Below are 19,321 nucleotides of genomic sequence, written 5' to 3' on the forward strand. Positions count from 1 at the left end.
CGATGCGGGAGACTCGCACCGCGATACTAGGCAAGGTCCGAGTGGAGGTGGTTTGCTATTGCCTTTCTCCGACCGTAATGGGGAGGAATGATGACGATGAAGACAACAACACCCAGTCATCTCGAGGCAGCAAAAATCCTTGACCCCTCCGGGAATCGAACCCGGTTACCGCAAAACCACGAGTTGCGGACTATTTACAGGATAAGGCATATCTTTTACGTGCATGCACAAAATCCTTGGGGTACATTTTACAATTACGTTTAGTATCAAAATTTTCATTCACCTTTCACAGATGTTCAATATGTTCTCCATTGGACGCATAAGAAACACCCAGATAATAAACGTCGTGTGTCTAGGGCAACCAGTCGGGTAGACCTTTCGCCTGGTGCAAGTCTTTCGATTTGACGCCACTTCGGCGACTTGTGCGTCGATGGGGTCGAAATGATGATGATGAGGACAACACAACACCCAGTCTCTGAGCGGACAAAATCTCCGACTCAGTCGGTAATCGAACCCGGGCCCTTCGAATTGACATTCTATCGCGCTGACCACTCAGTTACCAGAGGCGGACAACAACCAGATGATAGATCAATATAATTTTGAGAGTGCAGTCACACAAATTCTGTTTCTTCGTTTATAATATTTCGGCCATATACCTATCGGCCATCTTCAGAGGGAGCCCACAGACTGATGCCACCGTACTCATTCCGCTATTTAAAAACAGATAAACGAGTCAGTGGCGGACTAATCTCTGCCGGCTGGTGTGGCCGAGCGGTTCTAGGCGCTTCAGTCTGGATCAACGCGACCGCTACGGTCGCAAGTTCGAATACTGCCTCGGGCATGGATGTGTGTGATGTCCTTAGGTTAGTTAGTTTTAAGTAGCTCTAAGTTCTAGGGAACTGATGACCTCAGATGTTCAGTCCCATAGTGCTCAGAGCCATTTGAACCATTTTGAACTAATCCCGTTGGAGACCTGGGACGGCGGAACTAAATGAGGCACCCAGTCTGATTGTGTATTTAGTGTACACAGCATTTAGCACAGCAACCATCAGGTAGAGTGTAAAGAAATAATACAGAATAGAATAAAAGAATTACCTTTTATTGCACATGTCTGGAAACGAAGCTTTTACAACTACAGTATCAGTAAGTAACATTAGTACAGAAGAGTAGATGTTTTTGTGCATTTATTTTACTGGAATTCTCAATAATGTCGTTGAAATCCATTTCATTTGAAACTTTTCTTTCAGTTGATAAAATGGCCGGATGGGTAGTCGTTCTTGATTTATCATAAGGTGAAGATAATTTTTTATTACCGTATCGCAGTGTCTATGTTATTCCGAGATACCCTTCAACTCTGTCAGACATGTATACATGTCTGAGAGGAACAGACAGCTCTGCGAACGTCAATACAAAAATTATATTCGCACTTGCGAATGTTAAAAACTCCAGCTGCGCAATGTATTATTAACAGTGAAATTGTTCAAATGGCTCTAAGCACTATGGGACTTAACTTCTGAGGTCATCAGTCCCCTAGAACTTAGAACTACTTAAACCTAACTAACCTAAGGACATCACACACATCTATGCCCGAGGCAGGATTCGAACCTGCGACCGTAGCGGTCGCTCGGCTCCAGATTTCAAATGTTCAAATGTGTGTGAAATCTTATGGGACTTAACTGCTAAGGTCATCAGTCCCTAAGCTTACACACTACTTAACCTAAATTATCCTAAGGACAAACACACACACCCATGCCCGAGGGAGGACTCGAACCTCCTCCGGGACCAGCCGAGCTCCAGACTGTAGCGCCTAGAACCGCACGGCCACAACGGCCGGCTATTAACAGTGAAAATTTGTGTCGGAATGGGAGTCGAATCCGAATTTTCCGCTTTATGTGAGCGCTCGTCTTAACCACTTTTTAAATTTATTTTACCCTCGAAATTATGTTTACAGAGCACGAAGCTTCTCCCACGTTTTTGTCTTCTGCTACCTCTATTGATGATATTTATTTAAAATTTAACCAGTGGTTGGGATCGAACTCAGAACCCATGATATTCGTGATCACTGGTCTAAGACGTCACTTGTATTTCTTAAAATTTTTTTGTTTTGACCTTGCGTTTGTGAAACTGTTTACTTGCTTTTTTCTTTGCCACACACTCGACAGCACTTTTTTTTATTTTTATGGTACAGAAAATGCTTGTACCGGCAGGAAAGAACTGACACAGTCAGCCTCAGGCTGGGTGGAGACGAGGTGGTCAGGGGTCGAATCCCGAGGCCTGGCAACAATGTTCCCCCCCCCCCCCCCCCCCCCTCCCCTCGCCTATCACTGCCTGGGGTCTCACTTGGGTCTCGCCTTATTTTCCAAGATGCTAATCCAGGCGGGTGTAAAATGAATGTGCGCAATAGAAAATACTGAACGCGAAAATGAAGATTTGGCCCTGTTTGACTAACCCCTGAAGCAGAGATTAGGGACTATTAATGGTGATGATATCTCCTCCTTCTTGCTCTTTAACAAATAAATTACAACATAAACATAAATGAATGATTAAGGGAACTAGTGACTACAAAATGATAAATGCTGTTTCTGCCTGTACATTTATTGTAGATTAAAGCGTCTTCATGTATTACAAGTGTTTATATATCAGTGTCCAATAGACATAAAGAGATGCAAATGAATTTCCTAACTAATACGATTGATCAATTGCCCAAATCTGCCCCTTTTTATGGTTACGCGATCTAATATAATTAACGCTAAATGACTGACATCATCTGCGTACCAAACACTAGAAGACACTACGTTCAAACACGATCTACAGTGGTGTGCAACCTCAGTGGAAATAAAATTTACGTGATCACAGCTGTTTAGCTTTATAGACCCAATAAGCAGTTCGCTTGCAGACGCGGAAGTGTTAAGACGTGCTACGCGGTCGCTGTTCCGTGTGACGCTTGTGTTTACCTACTGGTGCACGCGCGTAACAGCTTTCGTTTGGTACGGTTTTCTGTTAGGCACATTAACACCTGACATTACTATCGGTGACGGCAAGCCCCGCCATGTATGGTGGGGTGTATGGAGAAGGGGGTGGTGACTTCGACGCCCCTATGGGACAACAGCAACAACAACCACCTGCCCAACGGCTACATCCAGATGCGGCACCCTTACCAGCTCCTCCAGGAACTACATTGGACAACACGACGGCTGTGGTCAGCCACTCGTTAGCAGTTGTTCGGGGAGAATCTGGAATACAGCCGGCAGAAGAGCATATGGATTTTTCGGAACAGGATTCTTCCAGCTTCTCCGCTACGAGAAACAAGTGACAAAGCGAGGTCAGTCTGGATTTAAGAAATTCCAAAACCTTCATAGCAGACGCTAATCAACTCTTACCTGTAACTGACGTTTCAAATGTAGCTGACCCCCCTGTAGCAACTGCTTCTGGGCTCACTCCTAACCAACATGCTGCAACTAACACCCCTCCTGTGGGACCTGCACCTACTCCGAGGTGTCTCAACTTTTACAAACATACAGATAGGGGACCATTCGTAGTTTACATGGAATGTTTGGACGAAAACTTAGGCCGCTTGCACCCTATGGCACTAGGGAAATTAGTGTATATTTCCATGCCAGAAGTGAAGAATTTTATACTTAACATCTCTTCAGCGGGAAAAACAAAAGTTAAGGTGGAACTGCAAACCTCAGACAAGGCTAGCTTCCTAGTTACCAGTGAGGTATTAAAGCCAAAAAATATAGAATCTTACATTCCTTCCTTTGTTGTCCATAAGCTGGGAGTAATCAGGAAAGTGGACACCAACTTTGAAGAAACGGAGATTCTGGAAGTCGTACAATCTCCCTTCCCTGTTGTAGGTGTTCGGAGGTTTACGAAGAGATATGGTAAAGACCAAATCGTTAAATTGCAGATCTGTTTGTTAACCTTCGACTCTCAAACCTTACCGGAAGCCGTGTCTATTCACGGAACAAGATGTACCAACTGTCAGGTAGTGCTTTAATTGTCTTCGTTACGGGCACATCAGCAAACAATGTCGATCTCAGATGAGATGCATTAAATGTAGTGGTCCACATAATGTTGAATCCTGTGTTTCACCTATCACTATTTGCGCTCATTGCGGGGGACAACACGCATCCACGGACCGTTCCTGCCCGGAATACCATATATGGCGACGAGCTTAAGAATTAGCTACGTTCAACAACATTGTCTTCAGGGATGCGCTGTCTATTGCTCGTATGCCAACCTATGCATCCGTCACCGGGGTTCAAGAACATCACTTGCCGGCTCCGATCATTCCGGCTCCAACAAATTTGAGCTCTTCGGACTTTCAAAACCCACAACTCTTCCCGCCGCTGCCCGCCGCAAGCATGCAGAGTCAACAACGCGGAAGTGGGGACGCAACTCAGTGTGCAACTGTGCCCCAGCACACACACGTCGCTTACCGGCCTCCCCGGCGGCAGGCGCAAGTAAACAACCAAAGTAACGTTCGTGAGTGGTCTCAGTACCGCAGCCTGTTACATCCCATGCAACATTCATCCACTCCTATCAGCCAAAATCCATACCAGCCTGCTGCTCACAGATTAGCAACCCCACAAGCACCGAATCAACGACAGCCTCAAGGTCATGCTGAACTAATAGATAAGATAATAAATGTGATTGATATTGTCATGCAAAACATGAGACAAAATAGTGCTATGAACAATTCCGATATCCGGCACCTCGTTACTGGCATATTTCAATCTCTCTCTCCCTAAATTATGGCGGCTTTAAAAGTATTGCAGTGGAATGCGAGATCGGCTAATTCTAATAGAGAAAGCTTGCAACGAGAACTGTTCGTAAGTCAGCCTGATATCGTTCTGTTATGTGCAACTTGGTTCAAATTCGAACGAACTGTTCCCTTTCAAAATCATTCTATAGTAAGGGAATATAACCTCCCCCTCACTTATCGACCTTAATGACAGTGAAAAATTAAACCGCGTGAACCTAATGGAAATTTGGGAAAAGCAATCGTCACCGAAGTTAATCTGTCGGTAAAGAGGGAGGAAAGGGTTACATCTAAATGAAAGGAAAAATGCAAATGAAATTGGTGGAAATTAATTTTGAGAAAAGGGTAAAATTAATAAAGAAAGTAATTGTGCGGTTAGTTAGGTTTAAGTAGTTCTAAGTTCTAGGGGACTGATGACCACAAATGTTATGTCCCATAGTGCTCAGAGCCATTTGAACCATTTTTTTTTCAGTTATTATAGTAGTTGTCCACAGGACTGGCGACCGTAATTTTCCCCAAATCACAAATATCTAATTAACACCAATTAATTGTGAGCACCTAGAACGGCGAGACCACCGCGGCCGGCTAATAACTGAAAATGAAAGATTAATGCACATATAATTAGCACTAAAAGCGTGGCAACTGAAGGTTGACACGCGTGAAAACTGAATGTCTGTCAGAAGTAATAAATTTCGCTACACTCTGACTTAATTTAGCAAAAGAATTAATAAAATCGGAAAACTGGAAGTTAATTTAGTGACTGAAATTAATAGTGAATTTTGTTTCTGAAGCACTACGAAATTCAATAATAAGGTTAGTCTTGGGCTACCTCAACAATCATTTCAAAAGCTACTTGAATCTACGCAATTTAGAAATAAGAGATTTAACGTTGAACTTGAATTAAATGATTCTGAACAATTAACAATAGAAAAATTTAGTACGTATCAAGCTGAGCTGCAGTCACAGGTAAGCTAAAATATGGTATCAAAACTCGCACTCTTAATTTCTGCTTGTGTAATCTAAATATTGTAGCCAGCTATGAATACTTTAACTGAACTTTGAAATTAAAGCAGTGAAATGGAATGATATTACTTTAATGCTGGCGTATGAATTTCAACGACACTCGGGTTCATTCCAGGAAAGGAAGGGACCCTACTTGGTAATGCAATTGGGACAATGAGCAACAAAGGTTCATGCTAAGTTGCTGTATTTTTGTGATGCAACAGTTTTAAATGCTGAGGTCTGCCATATAGTTCTAAAACTTTACTTGCATCCAGTCTTCCTTGTTGTTTGATTGAAGGTTTGAAGCCGTCGATCGAGGAGGTGGCGACAGTCACTCATTGTCGGCCGTCGCTGTTGCAGAAGCTGGATGTTGGCGCGCCTCCTTCCCGACACGGTCACCAGGCGAAACGGGCTCTTGATGTGCGCCAGCTAATGCTTCCCGTCCGCGACACCGTGTCAGAAGCTATTATAGCAAGTCGAGCGCAATTACATGCTGCCAAACCCCGAAAGCGCGGCAACTCGGGGGAGCGCCACAAAACACACCTGCTCCACTGCACTACTCCAGCCGGACTCTCCTCTGCCCGCGCTCCACGCGGCAGAGTTCACACTACCAAAGATCCTAAACACTTAGGTTCTCCACACGACCTATCGATGTAATCGTTCGATACCATAGTTTTCCCTAAGCAAGACCCAGCATAAAAATACAAATAGTATTTACAAAACAAACCAATTATACATCGACATAAATGCATAAATACACATATATAAATAGTAAAACAATTACAATATATAAAGACACAGAAATATCATATCTTTAGGTAACAAAATAAGGAAAAAATTTATAGTACAATAGATGGAAATAGGAGGATATGCATTTCCGGCGTTACAGGAAGACCGTCTCGATGGGTGGGGCGGCGTAGCTATACTGGTAAAAACTTCGCTGCCGCATGGACCACACCCGTTACACGTACCTGTCACCAACCTTGAATTAGTTGCTGTGGAGATACGAACTGCCCACACAACCTTTACAGTTGTCTCGTTGTATAACGCTCCCCACCACAGTATCGTGGAAGATGACTGGAGACAATTAATAAGTCAGCTGCGTCCTCCCTTTATCGTAGCTGGAGACGTGAATGCCCACCATGTAGCGTGGGGAGGAGACGTGACAGACAGGAACGGCAGGACCTTGCTAAGCGTTATCGAAGATAATAACCTAGTGATACTCAACGATGGCTCTCCTACTATGATAACTTCACCTCTCCGTAGACCCTCCGCAGTTGATGTAACTCTTTGCACTCCCTGCTTTACTGAAATATCTAATTGGTGAGTTAAAAAGGATTCAATGGGATCCGATCATCTCCCAATAGAGTTTCACATTAACATCATACTACGCACATCTGTTACTCTAATAGTACGTGGAAAATCAAGGAAGCCAATTGGGCCTCTTATAAAGAAACGGTTCGGCGGGCACTCGCTGACTTCCCAGCAAAGCTTGGTTCCCCTTCCTCATAAGTGCTGAAGGCGAATCATATTCTTGAAACCACGAACATTTTCTCTCTCTACAGATTCTTCTGAACGCCGATCAACCATATTTTAGTCTTATGTCGTCCAACGCGGAAAGTTTGCAAGGAAATACGTATCCCCGTTAATTAGGAATACATACAATGGTACGATTCTCAGAGTAAAAATCCTCAGAAGTAACCCAGCCTGCGTGGTTTCCGAGGTAATGCTTCCTCGTTCCTCTCTGCTGTATCCAAGATTTTCTGAGTTTCCGAAGTGTTATCCGGCTATCCTTCCGGCCCCGCTACAATAACGGCTAACCGCCGCTGTATTGTGCTTCAGCACTCAGGTGCCCCGACCGTCCGTCTTGGCTACTTCCTGTGTCAAGCAGGACCAACACACCTGTGCGGTCGTTTCCACCCAGGGCTTGAGTTACGCCTGCTGTTCTTTTCCACTGGTGTTCCAACCTCTACTAGTATATGCAATCATTCGTTACGCCATTTTGATAATAAAGACACTCCGTCACCTTTCATGCAACAAACGTTAACAACTATTTGTAAGGTGTACGTGACAATGCCAGTCTTCTTTAAATATTCATATACACGATGTACAACCTATCAAATGATACCTAATTCAGGGTGTAAATTTCGGCAAAGTATGTAGATGAGCGCTTGTAAGGTGCGAAATTATGGCCACCTTACAATTTTAATTTTAAAAACACACACACACACACGCACACGCACACACACACACACACACACACACACACACACACACATACAAAAAAAAAAAAAGAAATGGAGTCGGAGTTCATCCCACATGACTTCCGCCACTTAAACAAGGGAAAAAAATCTCATTTCCAGTCGATGCGTGGAACAATTTTTTTAGTTTCTTTTTAATGATTAAAAAAGGAAAACAATACAAACAGGGCCACAAAAATGAAATAACGTCCAAAACATTACTCTTGAAAAGGGATCATGACGAGAATACCACAATGACGGGTTAACTCAACTGATACCTTGACGACGAAATACAAGGTTAAACATATTGGCGAATAAGTCGCGGTATCTTGGTAGGTACAAACACTTCCAACATGCCGAGGCCATATTTTGGCATTCTCCATCTACGAGGGTAATCCCAAAAGTAAGGTCTCCTATTTTTTTATAAGTACATAGAGCTGTTTATTTCTACAATGGTTTACATCAGTTTACAGCTTGAACATTTAGCTATTTTTCGACATAATCACCATTCCTGTCGATGCGTTTTTGTAGACGCTGTGGGACTTTTTGTATGCCCATGTCATACCAGCTCGCCGCCATGCTGTTCAGAAAGTTATGACCCTCTTCTTTCACCTCGTCGTCGGAGCTGAATCACTTTCCGGCCAAATGTTCTTTTAACCTAGGGAACAGGTGATAGTCACTGGGCGCAAGTCAGGACTATAGGGTGGGTGGGTGGTTATGTTCACCGAAATTGTTGCAGGAGAGCAACGGTTTGCCGAGCGTTGTGTGGGCGAGCGTTGTCATGGAGAATGTGTACGACCTTGCTCAAAATTCCTCTTCTCCGGTTCCGAATTGCCCGTTTGAGATTTTTCAGAGTCTCACAGTACCTGTCAGCGTTAATTGTGGTCCCAGCGATTCAGCTCCGACGACGAGGTGAAAGAAGAGGTTCATAACTTTCTGAATAGCATGACGGCGAGCTGGTATGACATGGGCATACAAAAACTGCCACAGCGTCTACAAAAATGCATCGACAGAAATGGTGATTATATCGAAAAATAGCTAAATGTTCAAGCTGTAAACTGATGTAAACCATTGTAGAAATAAACAGGTCTATGTACTTCTAAAAAAATAGGAGACTTTACTTTTGGAATTACCCTCGTACAATGCAATGAACGTAGTGGCCTAATAACCATTCAATGATGTTTGACTTTGCTCTCGGAAAGGAGCCTGGACGCAATGGGATATCACACGAAAAGGCAGCCTCAAAGGATCGAGTTGTTTTTTAATCCAGTGCCAGTTAATTCCAGTGACCAGACAGGTAAATCTATGTAATAGCGTATCTATGGCGGGACAGTGAGTACACTGATCCGTGACAGTAAGTCCAATACGAAAAGACGCTCATTGGTGGATAACTGATTGTGTACTACGTGATGCCACGAGGACGTCACCGCCATTAGTAAAATAGTAAAACAGGAAGTCTAAGATAAAACCACGCTGTCATCCATGAAGTTTGCGGTGATGTCCTTTCAATCGGCACCGTACAGCCAATCCCTCTTCCGCGCATAAAAAAAAAAAAAAAAAAATGTGGTAGTGAGATATGCCTCTCTAGAATATCAACCCCCAAGTAACTCACAGCAATATAAAATTCACAGAAATGTTTTAACTGAAAATTCACTCAACGAGCATCAACAGGTGGCTCGAGACTGCCCGGCCTCAGACAGTACAGTAACAGAGACGTGAATGTGTGGATTACGTGAGTGATAGCCAGCACGGTGCACCGAAGAAACGACAAAGACGCTTTCCTTTGAATACCGGGAAGTCTCTCACCCCCGAGAGAAGGCGCACGCGCAAACACCTTGTATCGGAATTGAAAAACGTGATAATTCCATAAAAAATGACTAGACAGCTGTTTTAGTTTCCTAGCCATCATCGCGAAAAGGTGAAAGATCTGAACGATGTAATATGCTTTGCGCAACAAGTAGGTTCCCAGAATTCTTTCTGAAGTAAGTTAAGGTTCAAATGGTTCAAATGGCTCTGAGCACTATGGGACTTAACTTCTGTGGTCATCAGTCCCCTAGAACTTAGAACTATTTAAACCTAACTAACCTAAGGACATCACACACATCCATGCCCGAGGCAGGATTCGAACCTGCGACCGTAGCAGTCGCGCGGTTCCGGACTGAGTGCCTTAACCGCGAGATCACCGCGGCCGGCAGTAAGTTAAGGGAACGTCGTTAATGTTCCAGCATTGCTCCTTGCACCTTCTCCGTAACCGGCTTCCAATTAAGTGTAGCCAATGGGAGTGGAGAAAGGTCAATTATGACTCCCTAAGATTTATGTCTAGACCACCGCCGCCCACGAAATGACAGCATTATCAAAACCCCGTAATTTCTGCAATAGACATTTGCCTGCACTGATGCAAGCACCAGGTACATGGCAAAAGACACCCAACGTAGCTTCGAGCCATGGAATCTCAGTGGGAGAACGGAGTAACAACATCACATCATCCGCGTATGCTCACACCAAAATCGTCTCGCCCTAGAATGTCCATCCTTATAACTGAGTGACGATCCTTCGAAGAAAGGGCTCAAGTGATATAACAAACAATGAAATTTAAGGCGTACTTACCTGAGGAAAACCGCTACCGATGATAATAGCTGGTCTCAGTTGGCTACTGCCAGCCACCGAAGCTTGGATATCCATAAACACGTTATGTAAGAGACTGCGCCCATCAATTGAGAAGCCAACGGATTCTAGGAAGTAGTCGGGCACAAATCGTTCTCTCAAAACGTCGTTCAAAAGCAATGTAAAAGTAGTACCAAACAAAGGCCAAAAACGCACATCAAACTTCTCAGGCAGACGTTCCAACCCCGGCGACTTGCGAGAAGGCTATCTGACAATAAGGTCATAGATATCGTCACGCCGAACAGTTTCTAAAAACGTAGAATTAACGGCAGGTGTAAGTCTACGACCCATAGCCTGAACAAATAAATCGGATGACGTATCGACGGGGTCGGTTACCTCATATAACCCTACACAGAATCGATATAGAGCATGCAATATGGCCGGCCGAAGTGGCCGTGCGGTTAAAGGCGCTGCAGTCTGGAACCGCAAGACCGCTACGGTCGCAGGTTCGAATCCTGCCTCGGGCATGGATGTTTGTGATGTCCTTAGGTTAGTTAGGTTTAACTAGTTCTAAGTTCTAGGGGACTAACGACCTCAGCAGTTGAGTCCCATAGTGCTCAGAGCCATTTGAACCATTTGAACCATGCAATATGTCCCTTTGTGATGTCACAAGACTGCTACCCTATGTCTTGAGAGATGTGATAAACGCCCGAAGACGACGAGTCAGATGTCGAATTACATGATATAAAGATGTCAATTCATCCACTACCATGGAGCGTGGTTTGGATCGCATCCTTAAGTTTTCAATTTGTGCTGCTTCAGCCGTAACAGTTGCGCCTTTACACAGGTGACGTCTGCAATCCGTAGCGGAGCCTGATGCGCACTTTGATAAAGATCACACAAGAGCGATAGTAAAATTCTTGCGTCCTCCGAAATTTCCCTGCTTTATCAGTGCAGAATCGTTTCAGCGTTTGTTTGAACCTCGGCACTGGCAGTCGAACCCACCATTCCAAAATAGAGGCCCGTCGCACAGTTGTACCGATATGTCCTACACTTCCCGGATCACCTCATCGAGAAAGTGAGCCTCCAAGTGCGCCACATTCAGCATCCAGAGCGATCGAAATAATTTCGCCGACTGTCGCGAGTGATTAAAAGTAACAGTCACTGCACAGTGGGCAATGAAGTCTTTTTCCAGTAACTAGTAAATTTCTTTTTACGTGTCTTCCGCAATCTTATTCGACATACAAAACCTAAGATGAATTCTCGGACATACACAATGTTGTCTTCTGTATGGCCGTATCTAATTATTTGGTACATTTGGTAACTTCTGCTTACATAGGAAGTGCAATCAAAAATTATTCCGTAATATTCAGCCTTTTTTATAACAGAAAAAAAATTCCGTCCCATTTCCTCCAAAAATAAAAATAAATTATTTTTGAATCCATTTTCACAAATAAGAAGGTACCCTCTTTTACCAACCAGAAGACTCTTGAAGTTCTAAACAGTGCTTTTTCATTGCTAAATCATATTTCGCCATCAACTGCACTAGTTCTAAGTACTTTTCCGGGGAAACGTCATGACGATGACTGCGGAAAGCAAGGAAGTAAGGTTTTGCTGGGCTAGAAATAGTGTAACACCCAAAAGGTGATGAAAATGTTTCTCAAGTTCTTGGTCTCATCCTTAACTTACCCGCGTATTTTTAGAATGTACTTACAATACGTCTGAATAGATGACACCGGTGTCGAAAAACTTTTAATGTAGAATATCTGCGCCTACCAGAAAACTAGTTACACTACTGGCCATTAAAATTGCTACACCAATAAGAAATGCAGATGATAAACGGGTATTCATTGGACAAGTATATTATACTAGAACTGACATGTGATTACATTTTCACGCAATGTGGGCGCATAGATCCTGAGAAATCAGTACCCAGAAAAACCACCTCTGGCCGTAATAACGGCCTTGATACGCCTGGGCATTGAGTCAGAGTTTGGATAGCGTGTACACGTACAGCTGCCCATGCAGCATCAACACGATATCACAATTCATCGATAGTAGTGACTGGCGTATTGTGACGAGTCAGTTGCTCCGCCACCATTGACCAGACGTTTTCAATTGGTGAGAGATCTGGAGAATGTGCTGGCCAGGGCAGCAGTCGAACATATTCTGTATCCAGAAAGACCCGTACAGGATCTACAACATGCGGTCGTGCACTATCCTGCTGATATGTAGGGTTTCGCAGGGATCGAATGCAGGGTAGAGCCAAACGTCGTAACACATTTGAAATGTGACGTCCACTGTTCAAAGTCCTGTCAATGCGAACAAGAGGTGACCGAGACGCGTAACCAATGGTACCCCATACCATCACGCCGGATGATACGCCAGTATGGCGATGAAGAATACACACTTCCAATGTGCGTTCACCGCGATGTCGCCAAACACGGATGCGACCATCATGATGCTGTAAACAGAACCTGGATTCATCCGAAAAAATGACGTTTTGCCATTCGTGCACCCAGGTTCGTCGTTGGGTACACCATCGCAGGCGCTCCTGTCTGTAATGCAGCGTCGAGGGTAACCGCAGCCATGGTCTCCGAGCTGATAGTCCATGCTGCTGCAAACGTCGTCGAACTGTTCGTGCAGATTGTTGTTGTCTTGCAAACGTCCGCATGTGTTGACTCAGGGATCGAGACGTGGCTGCACGATCCGTTACAGCCATGCGGATAAGATGCCTGTCATCTCGACTGCTAGTGATACGAGGCCGTTGGGATCCTGAACGGCTTTCCGTACTACCCTCCTGAACCCACTGATTCCATATTCTGATAACAGTCATCGGATCTCGACCAACACGAGCAGCAATGTCGCGATACGATAAACCGCAATTGCGATAGGCTACAATTCGACCTTTATCAAAGTCGGAAACGTGATGGTACGCATTTCTCCTCCTTACACGAGGCATCACAACAACGTTTCACCAGGCAATGCCGGTCAACTGCTGTTTTTGTATGAGAAATCGGTTGGAAACTTTCCTCATGTCAGCACGTTGTAGGTGTCGCCACCGGCGCCACCCTTGTGTGAATGCTCTGAAAAGCTAGTCATTTGCATATCACAGCATCTACTTCCTGTCGGTTTAATTTCGCGTCTGTAGCACGTCATCTTCGTGGTGTAGCAATTTTAATGGCCAGTAGTGTATTAATCTCCATGTTTTAAGTTCCATGTAACATTTTACAAAAATTTTTACTGTTCTGAACACTTTTAATAATAATTTCCACGACAGATAATAGGTAAGCACATACATAGGTTTATATGTTTCATACGTGTGGGGCCTCGAACTTCAAACTGACTCTTATTTAGTGAACGTATTTTGGTTTTGTTTGGGATTTGGGGTTCGTTGAGGCCCCTCAGATCCAGAGGTCCGGAGAGGGCCGCCACCTCCTCCCCCTCCCGCCTCCTCCGTATACAAGTGCCAGAGACGTCGTCGACGGCATGGAGTATGCATAACTTGAATCTGTGGCTACGCTTTCGGTCATACTGGGTTATCAATCTATCATTATTATCTCCACTATAGCGACGTCTTTACGAGTTTATTAAAGAAAGTGCCGGATTTAACGATTTGTCCAAATTGAAACTGCTATCTCTGTCAATCAAATTCTTCGCCAAACCAATTTAAGTTGCTTCTATCACCAGTGTACAGACAGTAGTCAAGTGTCATGAAAATGTCGAAGTTCTAGTGTCGACTTCCTGTTTTTAGGCCTAGTGATGAAAGAAGCAGTGGGAGGTATAAACTCCTACAAAAAGCCCGTATGGTGGGATCAGATGACATTGTAGGCGAATAGTGTAACGACAAATCCATACGCCCCATACACCTGATTCGTCGTTGAAGAAATGCTCTTACATACAGCTCCCAGTGGGGCGGTGCTCCGTCCTGTTGAAAAATGGGTTGTTCGGCTTGCTCGTGCAATTGTGGAAAAAGAGAGATGTAAGAGATAGAGAGTGAACGAGTTGAAATCAGGCAGAAGGCTACTGGCAACGACATGAACCGGCAACTTACAGCTGGCGCCTGGCTAAACTTTTACACTACTGGCCATTGAAATTGCTACACCACGAAGATGACGTGCCACAGACGCGAAATATAACCGACAGGAATAAGATGCTGTGATATGCAAATGATTAGCTTTTCAGAGCATTCACACAAGGCTGGCGCCGGTGGCGACACCTATAACGTGCTGATATGAGGAAAGTTTCATGCCGATTTCTCATATACAAACAGCAGTTGACCGGTGTTGACTGGTGAAACGTTGTTGTGATGATTCGTGTAAGGAGGAGAAATGCGTACCATCACGTTTCTGACTTTGATAAAGGTCGGATTGTAGCCTATCGCGATTGCGGTTTATCGTATTGCGACATTGCTCTCGCGTTGGTCAAGATCCAACGACTGTTAGCAGAATATGGAATGGGTGGGTTCAGGAGGGTAATACGGAACGCCGTGCTGGATCCCAACGACCTCGTATCACTAGCAGTCGAGATGACAGGCATCTTATCCGCGTGAAAGTAAGAGCCTACGGAATATCAGACCAGCTGTGTGGCTGGATTGAAGAGTTTTTAGCAAACAGAACACAGCATGTTGTTCTGAATGGAGAGACGTCTACAGACCTTAAAGTACCCTCTGGCGTGCCACAGGGGAGTGTTATGGGACCATTGCTTTTCACAATATATATAAATGACCTAGTAGATAGTGTCGGAAGTGCCATGCGGCTTTTCGCGCATGATGCTGTAGTATACAGGAAGTTGCAGCATTAGAAAATTGTAGTGAAATGCAGGAAGATCTGCAGCCAATAGGCACTTGGTGCAGGGAGTGGCAACTGACCCTTAACATAGACAAATGTAACGTATTGCGAATACATAGAAAGAAGGATCCTTTATTGTATGATTATATGATAGCGGAACAAACACTGGTAGCAGTTACTTCTGTAAAATATCTGGGAGTATGCGTGCGGAACGATTTGAAGTGGAATGATCATATAAAATTAATTGTTGGTAAGGCGGGTACCAGGTTGAGATTAATTGGGAGAGTCCTTTGAAAATGTAGTCCATCAACAAAGGAGGGCCGGCCGGAGTGGCCGTGCGGTTCTAGGCGCTACAGTCCGGAACCGAGCGACCGCTACGGTCGCAGGTTCGAATCCTGCCTCGGGCATGGATGTGTGTGATGTCCTTAGGTTAGTTAGGTTTAACTAGTTCTAAATTCTAGGCGACTGATGACCTCAGAAGTTAAGTCGCATAGTGCTCAGAGCCATTTGAACCATTTTTTGAACAAAGTAGGCGGCTTTCAAAACACTCGTTCGACCTATGCTTTAGTATTGCTCATCAGTGTGGGATCCGTACCAGATCGGGTTTACGGAGGAGGTAGAGAAGATCCAAAGAAGAGAAGAGCGGCGCGTTTCGTCACAGGGTTATTTGGTAAGTGTGATAGCGTTACGGAGATGTTTAGCAAACTCAAGTGGCAGACTCTGCAAGACAGGCGCTCTGCATCGCGGTGTAGCTTGCTGTCCAGGTTTAGAGAGGGTGCGTTTCTGGATGAGGTATCGAATATATTGCTTCCCCTACTTATACCTCCCGAGGAGATCACGAATGCAAAATTAGAGTGATTCGAGCGCGCACGGAGGCTTTCCGGCAGTCATTCTTCCCGCGAATCATACGCGACTGGAACCGGAAAGGGAGGTAATGACAGTGGCACGTAAAGCACCCTCCGTCACACACCGTTGGGTGGCTTGCGGAGTATAAATGTAGGTGTAGATGTAGATGACTGTAACGGATCGTGCAGCTACGTCTCGATCCCTGAGTCAACAGATCGGGACGTTTGCAAGACAACAACCATCTGCGCAAACAGTTCGACGACGTTTGCAGGAGCAGGGACTATCAGCTCGGAGACCATGGCTGCGGTCAGCCTTGACGCTGCATGACAGACAGGAGCTCCTGCGATGGTGTACTCAACGACGAACCTGGGTGCACGAATGGCAAAACTTCATTTTTACGGATGAATCCAGATTCTGTTTACAGCAACATGTTTATGAATTTTTTTTTGTATTTTACGCACTTACATAATTCAAAAAACAACTTCACCTGCTGTCAACGACAACGTGGGCAGCGATGGATCACACCTGACACCTGGGGCGTCTCGTATTGGACGAAGAAAGAGAAAAACATCTGTCGCGTCCTCTAAGAGGGAATCATCCCAGCTTCTGCCTTAAGCTACTTACGGAAACCGAGGTAAATGTAAATACCTGTCGACGGATGAATTCGAACGTGGTCCTCCTTGCCTTGGAGTTGATCAACATGAACAGTATCTCACAACTTCTTGGTAAGTCACTCTGATCTTACATTTCAGCAAGATAATGCCCGAGAATTACTACTACTTGTCTTGGCGCTTGCCAAACCCTACGGAGGCAAGCAATATGATAGGATCTCTCCCCAATGGAGAAAGGTTGGAGCACCTGTGGGTAGGGCCCTCGAACGGTCTCGGAATTTTGACGATCTAACGCTTCAATTGGACTGAGTGTTGTACGAATCCCTCAGGATGACATCCAACAACTCTATCGAGCAATGTCAAGCCTATTAAATGCTTGCATAAGGGCCGAGGTGGACCAGTGCGTTTTTGACTTGCTCAACCCGCGAAGCTTTCTCACATGAATAACTCATCAACCCTTTCTGAAATTGTAATCGTTTGTTTCTCTGTACATGTGCATCACATTTACTGCTTTACGCATCACTCGGATATTGCTTCGTGGTGCGTCGTTTTTCCTGCCTTACAGTGTAGCAATGTCCACAATCAAGGGCACCCATAACCTCCGGGGGCGGGGTGGGGCCGCAGCCGCCTCCCCCCCCCCCCTCCCGCCTCCCCCTCCCCCCCCCCCCCCCCGCCCCCCACAGCTCTCAGGAAAGTCAGTATTACGCAGGCTACTTACAAGTATCCATTCCCCTTTCAAAATATTAAATATACTCCTTGTCCCGAGGTCTATCTACCTCCCCCCCCCCCCCCCCCCCCGCAGACCCCCCCGTCCCACCACTCGACAAACTATCGGATGGGCGCCCCCTTGTCTGCGGTCCCTTTGCGGTTTAAAACATTTAAACTTGTAATTCAGTGCAAATCGAAAAAGATATGGTCATTTATGTCACATATTTTGATACTTCAACACTCACTTGCAAAAGCACAGCAGCAGCACTCCGTCTCCAGACTACAAGTGGCCCATCGGGATCATCCGACCGCCGCGTCATCCTCAGCGGAGGATGCGGATAGGAGGCGCGTGTGGTCAGCACACCGCTCTCTCGGTCGTTGATGGCTTTCTTTGATCAGAGCCGCTACTGTTCGGTCGAGTAGCTCTTCAGTTGGCATCACGAGGCTGAGTGCACCACGAAAAATGGCAACAGCGCATGGCGGCCCGAATGGTCACCCATCCAAGTGCCGGCCACGCCCGACAGCGCTTAACTTCGGTGATCTGACGGGAACCGGTGTATCCACTGCGGCAAGGCCGTTGCTCACTTGTAAAAGCCTACAGATAAAGTCTTTGTACACGTAACTAAGTTTTAACGGAACCCTCAGAGTGCGGGTCCTGCTCGCATTTGTCCTGTTGTCTTTTGTAAGTCTTGAGTTACAGCTGTCTGAGGTTTAGTTATGAAAGAAATCTCTCAAAATCCATCAATACTACATATGTTACAGAAGAAAGACCTAGTAGTTCATAAAATATACGACTTATTTATAAAACTACAAATTAAAATTTGAAAAATAACGCTACTAACTTCATTATAAATTTCACCCATTTTTTCAGGCAGGCGGTTCATAGTAAGAGTGATTCACTCATCTCATATTTAACTTTTTCTCTGGATATTTTCCTTTTTGCCTGCTTCCACACATAACACCCTACATAATGGAGCAAGACCCAACGACTTTGGTGGCTACTGAAATTAAGTTGTCCAGCGAGTCGTTGTTCAGTGAACAAGTTGAATGTGCTGGTGTTATGTCATTCTGTAAGAGCATGCCTTTTTGTTGCCAAAGGTACTTTCTTCCAATAAGGGTTTTTCAAGAAATCTCCTAACTTTTGTGCTGTTGATTTAGTTGGACAATGGGCCCACATTTATAAAGAAATTATGGTAATATGTCTGCAGAGAAATGTGTGTGCAGTTTCTCCGCTCGGGGTTGGGTGTTGTGTTGTCCTTATCTTCGTATCGTTATAAGTGACATGAAAGTTGCCTGCGTCACATGACACGTCTAAGCCTATGTAACTGCGTTCCAGGATATTGTTTGACCATACGGAATGCTCTGAGTTTTCGTAACACTCTATCGTATCGTCTTTCCACTCTCGAGATGGCTGTATGGGCACGTCCCGAAAGACAGTATTTTAAAGAAAAAATGTCCTGTTTATTTATTTATCTCAGACTTACGCCCGTGTGTTTTGCACCAGCTTCACAAAGATAACTCAAGAACCACTAATTCTTGGATACAAGTTTACATTGACTTTTTACCTGGAAATTTGCCACAAAAGCCACTGTGTAAAACACTCTATAATACGTGTAATGAAATTTCCGCAAGGGAAAACAGAAAAACAGCAGCGATATCGCGTGGCTTCTGAATACGCAGTAAGCAGGCTTTTTCTCGAAACCTCCGGTTATTTCTGTAATGCTTTTATCTTTAATGGATACCGAGAATAATTTG

The 19,321-nt window shown here is 44.7% G+C and overlaps 1 pseudogene; it reads right to left on the minus strand.

The window, feature by feature from the left end:
* Positions 1 to 18,030: 18,030 nt before the first annotated feature.
* LOC124557040 lies at positions 18,031 to 18,148 on the minus strand (annotated as a pseudogene).
* Positions 18,149 to 19,321: the final 1,173 nt, after the last annotated feature.

Source organism: Schistocerca americana, chromosome X, assembly GCF_021461395.2.
Source record: "Schistocerca americana isolate TAMUIC-IGC-003095 chromosome X, iqSchAmer2.1, whole genome shotgun sequence".
NCBI classification, from domain to species: Eukaryota; Metazoa; Arthropoda; class Insecta; order Orthoptera; family Acrididae; genus Schistocerca; species Schistocerca americana.